Source organism: Acyrthosiphon pisum, chromosome X (assembly GCF_005508785.2).
Source record: "Acyrthosiphon pisum isolate AL4f chromosome X, pea_aphid_22Mar2018_4r6ur, whole genome shotgun sequence".
Taxonomy (NCBI): Eukaryota; Metazoa; Arthropoda; class Insecta; order Hemiptera; family Aphididae; genus Acyrthosiphon; species Acyrthosiphon pisum.
The window spans coordinates 58191521-58208399 of NC_042493.1; positions in this window are offsets into that span (position 1 = coordinate 58191521).

The following is a 16879-nucleotide window of genomic DNA, read 5'->3' on the forward strand; positions in this document are numbered from 1 at the left end:
TTACAAATTAATATATCTTAAATAATAATATATTTTTTTTTTATTGCTTGCTTTCGGGCTCAGCCGCTCAAGTTTTGTATGTTTATTAAACATACCAGAAATTATTTTCGATTCTTGAGCAGTTTGCGGTAATTTTATATTTTTAGCCACACCACCTATTTATTTTTTTTAAGTCATATTTTGCCCAAATTAAAAGATTAATGTAAACACGCGTCACAAAAAAAATAAATTTCAGCTAAATTAACACAACACACAGAATAGTTGAATCATACACGACTGTCGCAAGTTAACTGAAGTCCGTGATCAATGATAATTATTTATAAGAGTGCCAATCGGTTGTTGTTTTTAGAATTTGTATGAGTTTAAGATTTTAGAAATTAAACTATACTAGATTATGACACTAATTATTATTATTGTTGTCCATACAACACAAACAAACATACATAAATACATACCCAAACATACAATGTGTAGGTACGTCTCCGCGCATACGTCTAAATATAAATATATTCCAACTATCAATTAGTAAAAATGTATTAATGTGACAATAATTTCTTACTTTCTTAGTATATATAGTATAATATTTTTTGAAAATATTATAAAATAGGCATGTTTTTGCGCTTATAAAATATAATAATGGTAAAACGGCAACAACTGGGAACCGGCCCATCGGGCCACTTTTAAAATCAGACAGGGGCAAATGCCCACCTTGCCCCCCCTCAAATGACGCCACTGGTCTGTATAATTTAATTAAAGTCGGTGCTAAATGGCGAAGTTATGTCATCTCGTGTTAATAACACTGTTTTGTTATTCATTATGTAGGTACCATTGTACCTATATGGCTATATTCTATATAATGCAATAATTTTAAGAAGATGTAAACTGATTACAATTACACTGTTTGATTCAGCAAATGTGCAATACAACATCATATATTTTTTAAAGAACAGTTTCGTTTTCGGGTTCGTATTATTATATATATTATATTATAGTTGTATTGCTTCAAAATATTATAATAATATTATATTCTCGTCTTTAATATACAGCCGATTGCCGAGGTGTATAATACAACGCACGACGCATCCTTTGCACTTCTATTTTATTAGGAAATTGTATTTTATTATAGACGGGTCGAACTGTTTGAAGTCCAAAAAATCAAACCAAACCGAACTTGACCAAATAGTTAAAAACTAAATAATCAATCTAAACCCCACAGAAATGTAAGGACTCCAAAAAAGGAAAATGGTAGATATACATGTCTACCATTACGATGTATATTTTGGTTAAAGGTAACTCAAAATTTAGTACAATATTAAACAAAATGTTTGGTACGGGTTCGATTTCGATATCACACTGAATTTTTTAGTTTGTGTTCGACATTTAATATTAAAACGTTCGGTCGATACCACTTTATAGGCCGAATCGATGGGGGGCTTGAGTGACTAAGCCCCCCAGAAGGTTAAAGTAGAGGACATAGTAGTACATATACAGTAGAAGTATATGGAGTATATTTTTATAATATTATAGTAGTACAAAACAAAAAAAAAATTTGACGTTCTACTACATGAGCACTGTGTGGGTTTTAGCTGTTAAAATACGAGCCTGCAACTTTTAAAATCTTTCAATATAAATTCGGTATAGTTATATTGTGGTCTATTTTTTTTTTTTTTTTACTATTAAACCCTAGCTTCAAAGCGAGTGTAGACTCAATTTAACTATAATTAAAATAGTAAGAAAAGTTAAATTAATAAAACAAAATTAGGTGTGTAAATTATGAATACCAACTAAATGTCCGAATCAAAAAATCATAGTACTATTTTCGTTGATATATTTTGTTTCGTGTTTTATATGTTAGTTAATAAATAATTATTCATTACACCTAATGAACCTAATATTTCCTAAATTTTTTTCTTTTAAAAACTGTAATTTTATAACTAAAAGTGTTTTCTTCTATATCTACAGTATATGGTTTCAAAAGGAACCTTGACGGCTTGATTTGTACAAAATCTAAGGTGTCGGGTGCGTATTTTATTTTTCATAGTACACACAAATCTAGTCACTTGGTCACAGGGATAATAACACTATTGCATTTTTACAGTTTTAGTTTTTTATTTATACAATAAAATATATTAAGTAATTAATCATATTAATGAGTTACGATACTGTTAGTTAACAAGTATTTCAATTAAAATCGACAATAATGAAGTATTCAAAAAAATTGTATTATGTTATAAAACTAATATACGTAGAAATTCAGTTCGTGCAAGTGTAGCACGTCTGTTAAAAATTAAAAAAAACACTAAATATTGCGCTTTATTGGTTTTCTGATTTCAGTACCTATAAAAAAAAAATTGTGAAAATCAACTGAATGCTGATAAAGTAAAGTTAATGCAGTTATTTTAATTAAAATTATTAATAATTTTATATATGTATGCGCAAACCGAAACCTTGTAAAGGAAAATTAGAATTTACATAAAAAAAAAATAATAATAAGCTGACATAAAATATAAAGAACGTTTCTATAATATATTTAGTAGAAGCACGCGTTTCTCGTTCGTTTAAAATTACATTTAATACACTATACCTAGAATGTGTATACGTACCTATGTGTCTGCGTAAAATAATAATAACATAATTTAATAATGTAGTGCAGCTCACAAGGAAAAGTGTATTTATTGGACTGCAAGAGGTGATTTTCCAAATGTATATGTTCTTATAAAATAACAAAGACAAGTGTCAGTATCGCAAAACCAATACCCTGTGCATTTATAAACATTGACTTTTAATTATTGTAACCTACTATACATAGCTGTAATTACTAGAGTAAGTATGAGTTAATTAAATACTTTTCTGACAAGTCACATTTAATTTCTCACAATAGCAACAGCTAACCGCATCTCGCATCATACTATGAATATTATAACCAAGTTCATGTATTATCATAAAATATTCGTAGGTACATAGAAATACTAATTTCTACGTTTTAATAAAAAAAAATTTCAAACATTTACCTGTACCTAATCATAATTTTACGGTAACTTGATACTATACCGTAGTACATTAATAGTAATACACAAAATGCAGTTTGGAATTGATGGATGATAGATTAAGATAAACTGAAGAAAAACATATATTTTGGCAAAACCAATTTTTTAAAAAACTATTAATGACTTATTTTATTTTGATTTGTATTTACAAATTCTACGACAAAATGAATGCATAAAAAATACGTTCAAACATCTATAATTAGTTATTTTTGATCTATCCATATATTAGTATTTTCACAAAACAACAATATGAGGAATACGTTGTATCAAATATTAGATATATTTGTATTATTAATTTAAAGTGTTTAGGTTTCCGTGAATTCCAAAATTCTAGAATAGTATGCGATAAACACCTATGCCTTTATAAGACTCATTAGGACCTTACACACAAACGGTAAGTACTTGCTAACTGTGAATAAATAAAATAACAGAATTATAGGTATAGTCACTTGAAAAACAAAATTGCAAAAACTTTCATACAACAAAAATGTTTATTTCTAAAAGTTTCATCAAAGTTTGATGGTAGTATGAGAAAATGCCTTTATCGTACATAATATACTTGACAACAGATAAGTTGCAAGTCACCGTGGTTTACCATGTTCTGAGCCACGTGAGTATTTTTTAACTCTCATAAAACTATTAGTGAAAATTATAATCGTTCTGCTTTATACGAGTCCGTGTCCTCAGGGCTTGAAATTGATTTTAAATTTTTATGAAAATCGTTGAAAACCTTCTAAAAAAAACCGGTCAAGTGCGAGTTGGACTCGCGCACCGAGGGTTCCGTACAAACCTGTAGGTATATAAGTAAAAGTTCACCCATCACGACAATCGAGTCATAGTTATGGTATTTTTATTGCAAAATGAAATTTATAACATCAAAATATGGAAAGCTGGAGGATCATAAATTAATGACAAAGGTATCTTTATCGTTCCAGTAATCCTTCATTTTATATTAACATCTATCATTTATTTTATAATATAAAAAGGGCAAGCTTTTTTATCAAAGTTATTTATTTACAGTTTTTTAGTCACTATTTAGAAATCTAGTACAAAAATGTTAATTAAGAATTAAATTTGAACCAGATTTGTAAATGGTGACTGAAAAAGGTATGAATAGTACCACATTGAACATTGAAGTTCTAAATCGACTTGAAGTACCCTATAGGTTTTGATTCCCTCGCAAGTAGTCGCGAGTTTGAAAATATGCGGCTTAAATTGTTATTATTTCTTTCGATTTCGTTGACATAAAAGTTTGATTTTGTTACAGTTTAAAGGTATTATAGACTTAAGTATTTAATATGAATTTTAATTTAATACCTCAACGCGTTCATGAGATAAGGAGTAGTAACTTTGAAATTTTCAAAATTGTCAAAAATATTTTATTTTTATAGGATGAAACTAAAAATTTACGGTTTTCGTAATTTTTCCTATATCTGTACTATAAGATGTGACTTCGTACGAAATTTCAAGATTCTAAGTTCACGGGAAGTACCCTGTAGGTTTTGATTCTCGTGCGAGTTTCGAAAATTTGCGGAAATTTGCGGCCTAAATGGCTGTATCTTTTGATTGCGTTGGCTTAGAAGGTTGATTTTTCTACAGCTTCCAGGGACAGTAGACTTGAGTATCATATAGAAATTTCAGTTTGATACCTCCACGCGTTCCTGAGAAAAACGGTCTTGACAGACGGACGGACGGACGGACGGACAACAAAGTGATCCTATAAGGGTTCCGTTTTTTTCTTTTGAGGTACGGAACCCTAAAAATCAAAACTAATATCAAAATCAACATTAATTTTTAATGGTATTCATAATTTATAATGAAATAAAAAAAATTTAATCGATCATTTATACCAAAATAATAATAGTTTTATAATTTATATATATGTACTTACAAATTTATTAAACATTTCAAAAAATAATAATTTAAATTTTAAATTCAACAATAGCCGATAGGTCCATAATATTGTGCATCTTTGGGTTATAAATAAGTAATATAAGTAATAACTAATATTTTGTTCTTCTAGGACTGTTTCACAGCTATGCGTAATGACGTATATGGAATGCGTGAACGACGATAAGTAGCTCATAGGCAGAAATCTAAAATTATAATAATGAAAATAAAAATGTATAACTGATGTTTTAAATTGAAAAAAAAAAAAGAAAAATGATGTTAAAAGACTAATTAAAAACAATTATACAATCATAACATATAATATCGATATAACAAATCGATATTTTGCGAAAAATCAGAATTAAAAAATCAATATAGGTACTATACTTTAACTACTATACTGCTGAATGATAGTTTTAATCCTTGGGCAATTCAACAAAATATAACAATGATTCGTGTTTGGTCTATTATGGATCATAATATTATAAATGAAAAAATGTTAATGTTTTAATAATTTTTGTTTATTTTTATAAGATACTTGCTGAACCTGTGCACATCGCTGACCGTAAAAATGCACAACTCTTAAAAAAATTATGATAGTTCAACTCTTTTTGGGTGTAACTTGCTGCAGTAAGTGTAACTCAGCCACCCTGGTAGGCAATCTGGATCAGGGACAAAAGGCAACTCTTTCACCTTAGACGTCGTTCAGGCAAGAGGTCGCAGTATTGTCGGCCAGTGGGACTTTTATATTTATTAGGGGACATAGATTGCCCTGTGAACGCACAACAGTGGCAACGCAGCAAACATCTGACTTTGTAGCACGGTTTTTTTGTGTGGAGTGAAACACATTTTGAGCAGTGAAAGCTGTTATAGTTTGTGCATGATAGAAGTACCTAATCAATTACTTCTATCATGAGTTTGTGCATTGCGAAAAAAGAATTCCAGGATGATATTTATTGTATATTATAAAATTATACGTGCTATTATTTGATGTCAAAGTTTAACACAAAATTTAAATAAAATTACATAGTCAATTGATTGTTTTTATTTTTATTAACAATTATTATTACAAAATATCTAGGTATTACAAGTAAATATTACTTAGTAAGTATTATTACTTATATTTACAAACAAAATTTTAAAATTTGTATTTAAAATAAAAATAGTGCATTAGGTAATATAAAATGATTTATTTGGTGTATCATGCAGGGTAAGCCTGGATATATATGTTTTTACATAGGTATTGTTTCTGAGTATAATATGCATTCTTATGAAAGTAAAAAATGTAGATAGTACAGTATATACAGTAGAGACTACTGAGTACCTATAGCTGGCACAGTTCAACAGTTCACTGTCGGTAGGGTTGGGCCGCGTAGACAAATGCCCTACTACAATCCAAAAGTGGCAATAAGTTTGTGCAGTCAGAAAAAATTGTTTAAAAAAACCCTGCTATGCGGTGGCTGATTGTTAGATCATGGGATATTGGTGGCAGAGGGGAGCAAACGCGCATAATACTGTTGATAATAATTCTATTGGAAATATACTTGTTATAAAATTTAACTGTGTGTGTTGACATGGAGAATATGGAATTAAAATATTATAAAAAAGACCCAAGTACATTTCGTGGCGTTACCACATTTTGATTAATTCAATAACGATTTTATGGACAATACGGAATTTCCTATCAATATGTAACTATATAGTATATTATTATACTTACACTTCGGTGTCAGTAATTATTTTATAGATTGTAATTGACTGTTATTTTTTTATTAGTTATCATATGTTAAGATATTGTGCGGGCCGGTAGCATTTAATAATAACATGCGCACCCCGGACACCTAATTGCTCACCACTAACACCTAGAACATGTCTTAAAAATGCGAGTACTAGCTGGGTGTGTAGTAGTGTAATAGCTCGAACAGCAGTGGTCGAGATTGCCGGGCAAATACTGTCGAGCTGCGTAATGCGTGTAGTGAATTTCTGTGTATTATTTGTGTGTTATGTGTGTGTATATGTGGGTGTGTGTACAATAATTAAACTGAAATTAAAAAATGGTAACACGATTGTTGGTAAATAACTAGTTGCTGTATAATACAAAATCTAAATAATAATGATACAAATATATAAAAAATCACAGCATCGCAGTAGGTATAAAAATATAATATAAATAATAAATCAAAGCCCTTATGGCTATAATAGTATATAATATATTATAGCCCTTCTGGCCCGACAGAATATAATGATAGTTGTAACAAAAATATAATAAATATAATAAAATAACTCACAGTAGTTTATGGAGCGCAGACTGGCCAGCTGTTCCTATCCTATATAATAATGTTAAGTTCACAAAGAAGATATAAAATAATACACAGTAGCGCTTAGCGCACACAAAAAATAATATAATAAAAGGTAATAACAATAATATAATAATACAAATACGGTTTGAATAAATTACGATCGCACTCTTGACAATATTATGACGTAATAATATTCTAAATAACACGACGATTTGCGGGTGGTATTTATCAACAAATAATAAAATATGTGAAAGGCTATCAGAGCGTCACTAACAATATAATATATTATTACCAAAGGGTATTGATGATTTTTAGCTATTCGAGCCAAATCACAGCACGTAAACAATATAATTTTATATCACAAGAGCGATTTGCGCCTGCTCTCATAACATAAGACGGAACGATGATTTGCGACGGTTCCGCGTTAACAGTAATTAACGTACTATACGGCACTCCGGCGGCCTATGGTGGGTCTTCGCGTCGGCGGCCGCTCGCAAATAATCTACATGTTACATAATTTCGATAACAAAATATAATATAAAGATAAACAATAATAATGTTCCCTAGACGTTCCTGGTTCTAAACTGATAACTGTATGTCGCTTTCAAAATTTGGAAAAGAAGGTCCAAAGTAATGAAACCTTATGAAAAGCATACAGGCAGTTTATGCACGAGTATGAGTTGTTAGGACATATGTCCGTTGCTCTCTGCCCAGGTTCATACTTCATTCCACATCATCTGGTTATTAAGGGCTTCGAGCAAGATATGAGTTGCCTTCGATGCATCTGCAACGGCATCGAACAAGCTTTCGTTAAACCATGTCTGCATACCGATTACCGGCCCTAAATTGCAACAAGATATCATCGAAATCCTTCTACGGTTCCGCGTGCACAAGTACACATTCACTGCTGATGTGTGTAAAATGTACCGCCAGATTTTAGTAGATCATCAATGCCGGTCATTTCAGCACATAGTTTGGCAAGCGTCACCAACGGATGAACTGAAGGAATATTAGCTTAACACGGTCACCTATGGCGTGAATTATTATACCTGGCCCTGAGAGTGCTCCAAGACATAGCAGAACAAGAGAGCGGTGACTTTCCGACGGTTAGAGATGCGTTTGTTCATCTGACATATGTCAATGATGAATGTGTTGGAGTTGATACTACTTATGAACTCCTCAAGATGCAGTCGGATTTGCGACTAGTCCCGGGCCGCGCCGATCTGGACCTCAAAAAATGGTCAAGTAATTTGCCATCTATCTTGTCAGCCGTGCCTTTGGAGGACCGTGCTCCTGATGTTATTCATTTTGACGATAAATAAGGTGGTGTGACAAAGGTTTTGAGTCTTCAATGGAAACCCTCAACTAATGTGTTCGGGTTCAACGTATGTACGTCACCCCATACTCCAACCAAACGTACAGTTCTGTCCACCATCGCCAGAATTTATGATCCTATCGGATTTCTTTCTCCGGTCATCTATTATGCTAAGCACATCAAGCAAAGGATCTGCAAGGCGAATGTATCCTAGGATGATCCTCTATTCCCAGATTTGGTCAGTTGTTGATCCGTTTTCGTCGAGAGTCTTTCATCACTATCAAATGTTCAGGTTCTTCGTTTCCTCTCGACGCAAATGCAGTCTCGCATTTAGCTGTGTAGCTTCTGTGATGTGTCAGAAAAGGGTTACTCGGCAGTAGTACATGATAACTCGGTCTCCATTTCACTACTTGGATTTAAAACCAAAATGGCTCATATCAAGACTTCCACTGTGTCTGGACGGGAGCGGGTCATGTCTTCGAATGTCATGTGTTCGAAGGTCATGTTTTCGAATGACGAGTGTTAGAAAAGTTATTTGTTCGAATAGTAATGTAATCGAAAAATTATTTGTTCGAAAAATATATGTTGAAAAAGTTGTATGTACGAAATATTATTATTTTATTTTTAAACGTAAATTTTATCGACGTATCGATAGTAGATAACATTGCTTATAGCTTATTAGTAATGACTATTGTGGTGTGGTCTAGTATACAACAAAACGCGATTGTAGTCTGTACTGAAGCTCAGTTAGTTGCGAATTTAATACGTTTTATGTAATTTGTCTTTTTATTTGAATAAAATGTGTTCTATAGAAGTTATAAAAAGTATTCATGGAGGTAAAGTATTAAGTGTAAATAATTATACATATTAAATAAAAATTATAAAAGAAAACGCGATGACCGAAACGCTTTTTACTGGACATGTTCAACTAAATGTGGAGCAAAAATTTGTTCTGTTGAAACATCGAACGGAGAACACGAAATCGACGAGTTTTCTACATTTTCAGAAGATCAACACTCTCACGTAGCTGACCCAATTGCTATTAAAGCAAAAAAAATTAAAGAAAATATTAAACTGCAAGCATTAACATCAAATGTTGAAAAACCAATTCAAATATTCCATGCAGCTATATCGGGTACTACAAAAACTATTTCATCGCATATTACTAAAGAATCGACAAAACAAATTGTCAAACGTCAACGTCGTATTAACCTAAATCAAAACGAACCCAAAACAATTCAATCAATAGATCCTCCACAGTCATTATGTACCCGTCTGGACTTGAGTTATGTGCCGCTGTTCTACTTGCTCGATGGCTGTTCGCTCAACGAAAACGCTGTTCTCTAAAGTTTCACCATCATCCAAATGTAGAAGGACTGTCCACCGTGCTCTGTCGAATCAAAGCTGTCCTTAATTCACAACAGCTTACACCAATGTCTTCATTGGATTTGGATTACCTGAAACCAGGTAATTTTCTGATTGGCCGGCCGTTGCTGTCTGTGCCAGATCTGCCGATGCAAGAAACAGCGAGCAAATTGGTGCCTTGTTGAAGCTTCTCCATCAGTGCAGTAGTGTGTATTTGTATGTTCACAGTCAGCTTTTCCACGATAAAGACTTTTATCTTACCGTGTAAGACATTACACACTGATTGTCCACCAAATTCCGCGAGCACAAAAAAATATTATGCATGTGTCAAATTGTTTAGCAAATCTTAAAACTGAAATAATTATTTCAAATAAAAAACACAAATTATTAAATAATAGTTTTTTTTATTGTTATAAATTAATTCTTAATTATATTTACACAAGTTTTCTTACTTCTCTAGTAAAAGGTACATATTATACAATTCGATCATGAATTAATAAACAGTAAGCAGTCACACCTGCAAGCGATTCTGAAGCTAGCATAAAATTGAAACTAAAACTCATTAAAACTATTCTTTATAATTTAAGGTGACATGTAAAAAAAATAGCAAGTTTATTATTGAATAAAAAAAAGTTTTACTTAAACAAAAAAAAAACAATAATTAAACATATATGTATATATATATATATATATTATAATATTATTAGATCTTGTAAAATCATATCGGACAATGTGTTAAAATGGAATTATTGTAATATTTCATATAAAAATGATGTGTCATCGTTCTGTAGGTGATTATAATAATTAAAATCATAGTTTTGAATATATTGGTTGGTAAATTCGTTCCTTTGACAGGTGGTCACGGACATCATTTTTAATTTGGTCATATGTAGTGTTGAAAGTAATTTGGTAATTTGCTAAACGTTTTTGCTTGTCTACCACATACAAATTTATCAAATTCAAGTATTACAAATGTAATTGACGAAGTCGGTACAAATCTACATGTGACAAAGTAATGTATTCCTCGTTTAGATGTAGAGTAATTGAACTCTGTTTGACATTGATTGAATATGAAAAGGAATCGGTGATCTTTACACGTGTCACCCTAGTATTTAAATTATTAATAATTGCATTGAAATTAGATTCAGACATCAGTGTAAACCAGTGGTTCCCAACCTTTTTACCACCACGGACCACTTCGACAATATTTTATAGGTCGCGGACCACCTCAATTTTACGAAAACTAGAAAGACCTTTTGTTTTTTTACATAAATACACAAAATTTATCGAAAAATGTAAATTTTTATTATGTTACTTTACTTTTTATTACTATTCTATTTTATATAATTTTACTACTTTACTATATAAAATAATTCAATTAGGTAAAAATTTTACATTTATTAACAATTCAACGCAAATTACTATAATAAAAACATGGGTATCACACTATTATTTTTATAAAAGGTATTTAATTATAAAAACAAGTTAATGTGATTCTTGCGCTTGCATTTCCTTTACTAACAAAGATATTCTTGGGGTTATATTGATCAAAGCTACACGCAGGTCTTTAGTGGCGTCCAGCCGATATCTTTGTTTGTTTTTAATGTAGAGCAGTGCGGAAAATCCTTGTTCGCACATATAAGTTGTTGAAAACATGACTAAATATCTTAGTGCGATTTATCGAAGCTTAGGATACGTAATTGCTTTTTTACACCAAAACTCTTCGATATTCATGGAAGATTCAAACGTATCCTTACAGTTTCGATCATTTTGTAACTCTATTAAATCTTCCTGGATATCATCATCCACCTCATCAACTTTGACAATAAAAGGTTTTCGAATCATACTTCGGACACCTTTCGTTTCATAACCATTATATTCTGGGAAATACCGGTTAAATTCATCTTTAAGTTTATGCAGATGGTGTAAAACATTTTGCTGGACCTCAGGCACGAAGTCAGCATATTTAAAAAAACACAAAAAAAGTTATTAAAAATTCAAAGTGGGGGGCTGGGGAAATGGAGGTATTTTGGAAAAACCCAACTTTTTTTAGCTCAATCGTTTGTAACTCGTTTGTAAAAGTTTGTAGTTTAAGTAAGTTTTGTAATAGTTTAAGGTCAACCTAGGGATATTATAACATTATTTCTATCTATTGTTTGGTTGTCATGGAAACTGTAACGTGTAATCGTGTAGAAAAATATAATTATAATTTAGGCTCCCAGTCTCAACATGATGACGTTACGGTAACACTCTCCGTGTTGCACAAAATTATACTATACATTTATATGACTATATAAACTATATAACTAGGACCCCCATTAATTTCTTATACTGACAATATACAAATTATTATGCTCTTAAAAATGTATAAAATATACAGGTAAAGATTAAAAATATAAAACAAGGTCCTTGTAAATAGTTCATACAGTAACCAAAAAAATCTAAAATATATATAAACATAGAATTCCTTTACATTTAGGTATTTGAATTTAAAGTTTGGAAGATATTAGTTATTTAAACGAAGAACTATAATAGTTTGGTAATATAATTTAACAACATTACTCATGAGAAGATACTTAGTTGAAAATTCTAAATTATCACATTAATATTGATTCATTTTACCGTATTAACAATAATAATATAGATCAATACATACTATAAAATTAAGTCACTTTTTTTGTTCAGAATAAACTCCGAAACAGCATGATCATAAAGTGCATCATACTTAAAATATAGTTCAAGTCCTCTCATTTTTACCTGTGAATAAATGGTTTCAATATTTTACAATTAATATATAATGAATTTATATTTGTTTTTTTACAAACGAAAATTTTGTCTTTACAAACCTTTACAAACGAGTTACAAACGATTGAGCTAAAAAAAGTTGGGTTTTAATCCACCTTGGCTGTACCACTACTAACACGGCAGGGTAAGGAGAAGAGGTGTACTAAAAGGTACTGATAACAATGTCGAGGACTCCGCGGCGGGATCCTCTAGGCAGCGGACGACCGTGAAATAGACTGGTGTACTCGGTGTCGGGTATTCATTTGGTGGTCCAATTTGGCCTGTATATATATTACTTCACTACTATTGATAACATGTAATATTCTGATTACGGTTATTGGTTTGTTGAAGTTTTCTTTATTTCATCGCTTGTATTTCATCTGTTGAATATACTAAGTCGTCGCGGGAGGTCGTACAATGGCTACGGATTATAACGCAAACATTCATTGGTATTTAGGTGACCTTTAAAAGGGCTAAAATGTTGCCGGCCGTCATGTAGACAAGGGGGCACGCGCTCTATGCACAGTTCTTATCACTACCGAAAATTGTACTTATTAGTACTTTAACAGCTGAATTTGGTCTCAAGTTGTAACGGTATGTATTATATATGATTAATTAGTACTAATGTAGGCATATTATGCGTATGATCATCGTTATAAGGCCTTTTAATTGTATTACCGACGGCGTACCTATTCGGTGCCGTAGGTAATACAAAATTGTTACTAACGCATTCGGCCACTGCCAGATGGCGTTAGATATTTCAAAACACGCTCGTTTTGTCCCATTACATAGTCCCCTTTTACATTCATTTTTTTTTTTTTTTTTAAATGCATAAAGGAAAATAAAATAAAATTAATGTAAGCTTTTCTTTGGGTTACAAAACGAGTGTTACCATAGGGTGTCCTTCCCTAGGTAATCATGATATCTTAAAAATTGAATGGATTCATCTGTTCAGGTTTTCTTCTTTTTTATTTTTGATACCCAGAGGCGCTTCTTCTGTTTGCGTTTGCTTTCTGGTGGTACTAGTGGTACACTTGTTTCGCTTAGTTCGATGTCTCGTTGTTCCTCTGGTCTGATCTTGATCTCCAATTCTTGTATCAGTGAGAGAGTATCGATGACCCTATTGTTCGATATAGTTTCTTTGGTCATTGTGTAGTCATGTTCTTCGAGTTGCTTTTGATTACTTGGTGCTGCGCTGGATGATACGTCCGTTTCAGGTATGGTGATCTCAGGTAATGCTTCAGATGTTGGCTTTGGTACGCACAATACACTGTATGGTATCATAAAGGTGGGCTCAAGACTATAATTAGTTTGTTGGGCTAAACGCATCCTTTTGAACTGAGCTTCTTTCTTTAATTGGTCTATACTTTTTCTTTCCGGAAAGAAGGCTAGATTTTGTATATGGTGATGTTGTATATTTGGTTTCCCTGTTTTCTCTGAAGTTGTAGTGGTTGTAACGATTTTTGCATTCATGTTTTTCTTCGATGATTTATTGACAAACAACCGATGATACTGTAAATGAAGTTCTTTTAACCTCCTGGCCTTTTCATCAGGGTCTTCTGGCCATGGTGATGCCATTTTATGTCTTTTTTTCTTTTTTTTTTCTATGTCAACCTACCTAAAATAAAAACATACAATTATTATTTTAGATGGCCCAAGTAGGTTGACACGATTTGATAGTATCTTATTAGTTAGTACTAATGTAGGCATATTATGCGTATGATCATCGTTATAAGGCCTTTTAATTGTATTACCGACGGCGTACCTATTCGGTGCCGTAGGTAATACAAAATTGTTACTAACGCATTCGGCCACTGCCAGATGGCGTTAGATATTTCAAAACACGCTCGTTTTGTCCCGTTACAGACATAATATTATATACCTAGATAGTCTATGGTATTAAAACAAATGTACCTATAATAAATTCCAAATTAATCATATCACAATATCTATTAGGTACTTATAACGCGTTATACATCAACAACAAACCATGATACTATCATAATAGTATACTTTAAAAGTTTCAAGTATACCCACGAATAATATTATACAATCACGACAAAATAACTAAAATAGTTAATCTAGGTTTTTAATATGTAATTTCGTCCAAATTTGAACTTAAAATGACTATAAAAATAAACTGTGTAAATTTATTTTTTAGATTTTTTGATTACAGAATAAATTACTTACGTGGAATATTGTCCTAAATTTTCAACTCTTAGATACAAAAGTTGAATATTTTATAAATGTTTAACTACAAAATAATTATTCAATTTTTAAATTTGATAAATTTTGTCAACATTTTTACCTCAAATGCTTCTAAAAAATAATTGTGCCTATGTATTTTTAATATTTTTCAACTGCTATTGTAACAATGTATCAGGAGCCTTGTATTAATTTTTTACACTTTTTGGCCCAACAGATAAAACTTTATTAATATTTATAGAAAAAAAAACTAAAAAAACTGAAAACTTACAATGTCCGTAAACAGCTCAAAAAGAGTCAAATTATTTTCAAAATTTTATCGTATATAGAAAATGCTAATATAAACATTCAGTGAATTTTTCAAGTTTCTACAGGCACTCGTTTTTTAATTACAACAAAATAAGAAAATCGTTACGTAAGAAATCGAGTGAATATCTAATGTTGTGAAAATATGAATTTCAAACGCTCATAAAAATTTAATTTGAGTTTCTTATAGACATTTTTTTTTGATAAAGGTAGATTATCCTATAAAGAATCTTGTATTACATTTTAAAATCTTAGTTCTAACAAGAAAAATTTTTACGAATTATTAACTCAAAATAATCTGCTAATTTTCGTGATTTTTACATATTTTGTCAATTTTTGAACTTTAAATGCTAATTTAAAAAAACTGTGACTAAGGATTTTTATTTTTTTTGAAATGTCATTGTAACAATATAGTAGGAGCCTTGTATTAAATTTTCACGTATTTTTACTCAACAAATAAAGTTTTATTGACATTCATAGAAATAAAAACTAATTAAATTGGAAACTGAAATTGTCCGTAAACAGCTCATAACAAATCAAAATATTTTGAAAATTTTATCATGTATAGAAAATATAGATATAAAAAATCAGTGAACATTTCGTGCGTATACGTTCATTTGTTTTTTATTTAGATAACACAATTCCCTGTACAGTACATAATAATTGAATTCCACTTATTTTATTTTTTTTTTTTTTTATTGAGCTTAAGCCCGACAACTTAGGTCATTAACTATTTTTGTTTTTTTTTTGTAGGTTTTTTGTTGGTAGGGGGAGGAACACGTATGTGAATTCCACTTATTATAATATTATTAAGGGTCCCGGTGTCAGTTTTTTAAATTTTCTACAATTCTATAAAATTTGAAAATTCAATTTTATATTTTTGTTGCTACCTCAATTATAAGACTTCTCCGCTAATCTACTAGCCAATAACTAGTTAGGGGTGGTTGATAGGGTGAAAATCATAATATGATATTTTTTTGACATTTTTACAATACAGCAAAAAAGAATTTAGCAAATTTATTTGCAAAAAATGTATTGCGATTTTTTTGTACCATCTCAAAGCTTTTCTTTCGCAAGGGTAATACGACATCATTTGGTCTTGCCGATCAATACCAGACATAAACTTATTGTATTCTGATATCGGCAAGTTTTTCAATTTAGATTGACCATATTTATTATGTACTTCTACCATTTCATTTTTGAACTCAGAACTTATAGCCAGGACTTCTCTTTTGTCTTTCCATTTGACTATACACACCATCTTTTGTATATTTACAAACAATTTCTCCAGTTTTGAGTTTTTTTGAAATAACTTCTTTTGGATTATTTTTTCGGTTGTTTCTAAGAGTTCCTGTGCAATATGTCTTACGTTGTAATAATGTGTGGGCTAAACTACTGCTGTTGTAATAGTTATCCATAAAGATTGAGTGACCTTTGTCCAAATGTTTTTCCATCAGTCTATCAACAACATGCTCAGTATGACTTTGTTCAGGTGTACTATCGGTACCTTGCCCAGAATAAATAAGTATATCTAAAACGAGTCCGTTTGGTTCAGTCAACATATAAAGTTTTATTCCATATTTGTGGCGTTTATTTTTTATATATTGGCGGAAAATTAATCGGCCACGTCAAAGGACCATTGACTCGTTCAAGGATAATTGTTTAGA